Here is a 6756-nt window from a genome sequence, read left to right as displayed (position 1 = left end):
AAAAAAAAAGGGTGGGGGGTGGGAGGGGGGCGGTAAGAGGCCTTGATAATGGATAGGGGGGCGCTGGCCCAAAAAAGGTTGAGAAACACTGCTCTACAATCTCTGCACATCTTATTAGTAGAGACAGATTGTTTCTACACTTCTTTGTAAGACTCAAAAGAACAGAATTTATGTAGAGATGAAATCTTTTGAAATGTGGAAAATGAACGTTGACACTTTTTATTTTTACATGTGCATTTATCTAATAAGAAGTTAAATGGTTTAACAAATGTTATTTCTCTTTTCTCTCAAATTTTACTTCTTTTCCTTTCAGGTGACCTTGGACAAAACACTGACCACTGATTATTACTATATCTGGCCCCAATTTGCCACTTTGCAATGGTTTTGCGGAGGTCCCATCAACCTCTGGAGTCACCCAAAGATGGAGTGACAGTTGGCCATACAGTTTAAGATATGGTAAAGCATCTTTTTGATCTGGTCATAAGAAAAAGAAATTCAGTCTGGTTATGAACTGTAGGCTGATTCAAGTTGATAAACAGGGATCTAATCTGATACTTCCTCAAACTAATTTGACAATTTGGCAGAATGATTAACATTATTCTGACCTAAATTCCAAAGTGAACTATTTATCAAAATAGTCTAACCTGTCCAAGTTCTTGCTCGTGTAAAACCTAAACACATATCATAATGCCAAACATTAGGTTTAAAAGAGTCTTATCCTTTACATGAACTTATAATTAAAGTCTTCCTTCAGCTCATAAAAGATAATGAGTTTCATTAAGTCATTGGTAAGTGAACATAACTGTCTAAATCAGGTTCAGATAATTCAGTGGTTTTCAGTGTTAACTTGATTTTTGCTGTGTTGATTTTATTGTTTGTTTATTGATTTTATTTTGATTTATTTTCATTTTATAATAAAATCTTAAAAAGCAAATTTGGTCTCATTGATATTATGTAATGATGAAAATCCCCTGTAGTCAATGGATTCAGCCCTCACCTGTTGAGATCTGATAGACAACTAGGAGAAATAAATCCAGTAATTTGCCCCATTTAATGAGAGTTTAAAACAGTAGCAAAGTAAATTCCAACCTTCTTAGACCCCTTTGCTACAACAGTGTGGTTACTATATGTTAATATAATAATCTAATACAGTGGCTGTTTTGTGCATATAATTAATAATTTAGAATATCACTAGCATTTATTTGTTTGAGACAATAGACAATAGACTGTTCAAGGCACAGAGACCAGGCAGATGTCTCAGCAGTCACTTAGCTAAAACTGGGAGACTAAAAGAGCTTCCACCTGCAGACCATCACTAAACACACACACAATACTGTTAATACCATAGAAACTGTTACCTTGTGAATGATTCTGTCCATTTAATGTCTTGATTAGAACTACTTATTTTTATCATAAAGTCCTAAAGCACCTCAACACTTCACTCTCACTGCAATATTTCCTCCCGATACTATTTTTTACCTTCTCAGCTCACAACAAATGTTTTACTGCTTTTGTTACCTTTACGTATTGTACAAACTCTTTTGTACAAACTTGAACACTATGTTGTTCATTTTGAAATCTATTTTGTGACAGAGTCCCCACCCCCATTTCACTGCATGCTTTACTTTGTAATTCAGTGTATGTGACAAATAAAGCACCTTGAACCATTTACTGTAAAACATGTCTGTTTCTTCCTCTCTCTTGTTTGACAATTTTCAAAAAACAAAATAAACCAAAGATTTTTTTTTTCCTTGACAGCTTCTAAGTTCCTGTCTTTTGTTATACAGTATTTCAGTTTGCCATTTGAAAGCAGGTCTGTCTATTTCTGGGTGGAATAAGAAAGAATGAATTCCTAGTTTTACATAAGAGAAAAAAATGTTTTGTTTTCTTTTGTTTTATTTTCTTTTTAAGATGCAATGCAAAAGTGGAAGCTCCTGTGACGACAGTACATTCCAAAATAAGATCTTGTCCTCCTCCTCTCTCTACCCACACATGACTCACATCTTCACTACGTGTATCAGGAGGAAACTCAGCTGTTGCTGTGGTAACAAGTGAATCAGCAGGTGGGAAGCAGCAGAATGGAGCTGATTACCAAAACTATTCAACAATGTGACAAGAAGATCTTTGCTCAGGGAATTGATTCTGATATAATTTGAGTCTGTGTGTGAGTGTTAATGACTTACATCTGCATGGACACAAACATGTTCTCAGATATTAACAGTAAAATAAAGTTGGGGTTATCCGATAATAACCTAGAGTTCTAACGGTCATCTCAGATATTCAAAATCAGCTGTGGCTAGAGCATTTTCACCGCTGTCAGCCCAGGTCTTTAAGAAAAGACGAAAAGAAAACGAGGTCAGTACGACAGAAGAATTATCTGTGACCCTGCCCACCCCCGCATTATCTTTACAGCAGTGAATATCAACTTGTGGCCTCTGGGCCATATCAGGACATCAAGCTCATCTGACCCATGAATTATTAGAATATTACATATTTAAGCACAATTAAATTCAAGAGTCAGTTGTATGGTCAGAAATGGTGCAATGATGGCAGTGCCTTAGTCGGTCAGAGTGCTTAGTAAGAGTACAGGATCAGGCCTGACTTGTCTAAAACACAGCAGCAAGAGCACATGCAGCTTGAAAGCATCAGTGTCGTTTTATTTGGAACCCTATATGGTATGCAGTGATGAGCTTTCAAATGTGCTTTAAAAAAGAAAAAAAGTAAACCCTGCACCAGTAGGTGATGAACAAGTCTAATGAGTTTAAATAAGTAATCTCGATGCTAAGTAAATTAGCATCAATAAGCTGAGCTGTTAAGGTAACAGCCATTTTTGTGACTTTAGTTTTCTGTGAATTTATTTTGCAATTTTGCAACTGGAGCAGGGGTATGTTGCATGCACCAAGCGTTGAAATAATCACTTCATGTTTGTTTTTAAATTTGAAATATGGAGGGAAAAAAATTGATTTTTCAAACTGCCAGTTAAAAGATACACATAGGAGTGCAAATGCAAATGTGAGGCCAAATTCGACCACAACTAAGAATAAACCAGAATAAAATAAACAAGGCAGCTGTACTCAAACTGAGAGCAAGAAAGAAACAAGACTGGCTGCACAGCAAAACATCCTTTCAGACATAACAATAGTGAAAATGAAATCCATAAAAAATTAGTTTCAGATTGGGAAAAACATGTTTTTTATGACACAAGACTACAGCGGTTTAGAGAAGAAAATAGTTGGTAGCTGAGGTCCATCAGCAAAAGGAATAAAATCAAGCACCAAGACAATTCAACAAGCCAAGTAATGCCAGTGGACTGGCAGAGAAACCTGGAGGCATGTGTGGGAGTTGATTGAAGCACTTTCCGCTTCATAATGACAGGCTTTACACTTTTTCACTTTAAGGAGAAAGGCAGCTGATATGGAGAGGGATGCTTAGAATGTCTCTTCAACAAGCTAAAGGTTTGCTGTCCATGGCTGCAAAATAACCAGAAGTTTGGCTATGAAAAAATACCCCAGATGGCCTGCAAATGAACTAAACAACAGGATCTGTAAAAACAGAAGAGTCAGGAAGCCCTGTTAATCCTCCTATAAGAGTGAAGAGTCCCACCTAACGACCTCGATGAACCAAGTACCCCAACTTTCAAAGATGACTTGATGAGATTTCAAAATTAGGTCCTATTATCTTGAATTTATATAAGTTTTGTAAAATGTGTATAGTTTACATGAGCTTGTCACAAACATAGTGTAAACTCTGCATTTAGCTCTAGCCCTATCTGTTGTTGAAAAGCCAGGCTTACATGCTCAATGTTCCCCACACAATGTAAGAAAAACAAAAAAAAAACCCTCTCCTATGAAAGACACTTAAACTCATGAACAATTTTAAGGTAGTATGTCTAAAACTAAAGGAGTTAACACTAATCAGCCCACAGTGTGATATTTATTTCATTCCTTTTTCAATCAAATGTGACAATTTTTTATATATCCACAATTTCAGAGACTAACCAATTTTGTATTGGTTACTACCTGATAATAGATATGCTTGCTAGAGGGGAGTGCTTATGCTAGCAGGCCATTTACAAGAAGGTTGGATTTTGTAAATGGTATGTTCACAAAAATAAATAAATAAAAATCACATAATATTGTTTTGTTTGTTTGTTTTTTTAAATCAAATTTGAGCTGTAAACAATGCTCTATAAGTCATGTGTCAAACAGAGAGTTTGATCAACTCCTCGGAAGAATCTCTGTCTTGGGTTGGGAAAATATATTAAAAAAAAGAAATTACACACAAACACACACACACACACAAACACACACACAACAACAACAACAACAACAACAACAACAACAACAACAACAAAACAATAAACAAAGTAGTGTTTCTGTCATGATCTGTGGTGAAGTCGAAGAAGACAAACCCAGATTGCAGACTCATTTAAACTAAAAGAACCTAATTTATTAAAATAAGGAATATCCAAAACAAAGAGCTGACGTGGCAGCAAAAACTAGACGTGACAAAATCCAAAACACGGATGAGCAAACAGGAGGCGAGACATGGCGTGACAAGGAAGTGACAAGTGACAATGAACCACCAGCGAGGTGGAGAACGTGACTGGGTTTTAAACACAGAGGGTAACGAGGTAAGTGGGCGCAGGTGAATGATGACGATTGCAGGCAGGTGGAGATGGGCGTGGCAGGAGAACGAGAGAGTGACTGAGGAGGAGGGAATGTAGCACAGACACGAGGAACAAAGACAGAACCAAGACCAGGATAAACAAAGATGACTGACAGAACAAGAACAAACTCAAAATGAAACAAGACAAATGCAAATCACAAGGAAAACCCAAATCCTGACAGTTTCATCCATCTATCCATTTTCTTTACCTACTTTTCCATGCAGTGTCATGAGGGAGCTGGTGCCTAACTCCAGCATTCATTGTGAAAGGCGGGGCATACCCTGGACAGGTTGCACGTCCATCACAGAGACAATAGACAAACAACCATTCACACTCTCACCTAGTGGCAATTGCAAGATACCATTTAACCTAACATGCATGCTTTAGGTCTGTGGGGGGAAACTGAAGTACCTGGTGAAAATCCACGCATGTATGGGGATAACATACATGCTTTTTCCTTGTGAGCATTTGTTTGTTTCTCTTCAATAAAATGAGCTCCCACTTCTACCTGGGAGCAGTGATTACCTATGGCTAACTTATTTGTTCTGTACTTTGGGGACCTGTGCCAAACATCTGTACCATGATGAGCAGTAATACTGTTGCACTGCAACGATACAGGCATTTACATTTCAACTTCAAACCTAGCATGGAAATGTATATTATTTTTATGGCTTTTATTCATAGTTTGTATTATAATAATAAGCAACATGAAAGTGACAATCTCAACAATGCCTACTTTATTTTTGCAGTTTTTCTTGACATTTTAAACTACCTTAGTTTAGGTTTTAGGTCACATTAACTGTATGGTTCCCATACATTGGTCAGCCATAACCAGTACCAGCCTACTATTGTCTAATTTTTCCCTATGAAGACTTCTGACAATTCAGAGCATAACCAAACATTATCAGAGAATATTCTGGAGTGCCTGGTGCTGCTATATTACAAACAAGTGATTCAGGCTCCGTGGATTGCAAGGTGGGATCTTGGGAACAATGTTGTTGTTGTTTTTATTTTGGCGGCTCACTTTTTTGGGGTTCACCACTGAGCAAAAAATTTGGCAATTACTTTATACCAGATGCCCTTCTTGATGCAAACTGGGCTAGAATCTGCAGTGTCAGGATTAAGGGACCGTGGCACTGACCCCCAACTACCACAGCCCAGACTCTGAGCAACGTCACCATAAAAAAATAAGCTTTCATAAACAAGCATCCATTTAAACCTAAAGCATAGTGTTTGGTCCACATTTTAAGTCCTAGTCTTTTCAAAACTGCCTACCTTTGAATGGTAATGTATGTAGAGTGGGTGGATTCCTCTTGAAACATGTCTGCCATTGAGAGCAGCAAGGAGTTCACAGTCTTGCCCATGGACACTTCAACACATTAAAGAGCTGAGTGTAGAACTGCCAGACAACATATTGGTAGATGGATGCTCTATCACCTTAGCCTGATCTTAAAGAACTTAGGCTGGTTTTTGGAACCTAAACCTGAAAATCTATCTATTTTGTATTGATTTCTAATGTCTGTGGACACAAATAGCTAAACATTCTTGTTCAAATAAGGTTGTCGATTAAAGATATTATGTGTGTTGTTCTAGAAAACAAATTCAAACATTTAATTCATGCTTACTACACTCTGTCTCTCACACACACTTATTCTAAAGACAAAGTACATTTATAGCATTAAACCTCAAATGCAAGGTAAAGCCAACAAAAAGCCCTTTGTAGACAAAATGTCATCCTTCTTCTTTTGCACAGATATTAGCATACTGGACGAAAACACAGAGTCACAAGCTTTGGCAGCATTCAAGCACAAACAGAGATGGGCACCAAGGGGAGAAAAAATGTGGTTCTTGACAATTAAAGCTATTGTTCAGTCCAGAAAACCCATCCTGTCAGAAAAGCAACTGTAGATTAATCAGTGATTATGCCAATTAGTTTTTCCTTTTTTTTAATTACAAAGAAAATGCGTAAAGAAAGGAAATCAAAAGGCAGACAAACAGAAATAATCTTTTTTCCTACCATTTGTTATGTCTCAGTGTTCATCTCTCTATCTACCAAAAACTGTGCTTGAGTTTGTAGGAAAGGTTAA

General features: G+C 37.1%; 1 protein-coding gene across 2 annotated transcripts in view; it reads right to left on the bottom strand.

Annotated features, from left to right (window-relative positions):
- LOC108234805 (C-Jun-amino-terminal kinase-interacting protein 1) overlaps positions 1-6756 on the bottom strand; it is a 48064-nt gene that overhangs the window by 17094 nt on the left and 24214 nt on the right. The gene's annotated exons all lie outside the window — the stretch shown is intronic.

Source organism: Kryptolebias marmoratus, linkage group LG15 (genome assembly GCF_001649575.2).
Source record: "Kryptolebias marmoratus isolate JLee-2015 linkage group LG15, ASM164957v2, whole genome shotgun sequence".
NCBI classification, from domain to species: Eukaryota; Metazoa; Chordata; class Actinopteri; order Cyprinodontiformes; family Rivulidae; genus Kryptolebias; species Kryptolebias marmoratus.
Note: the sequence above shows the minus strand (reverse complement) of the source record. Positions and strands in the feature narration are given on the sequence as shown.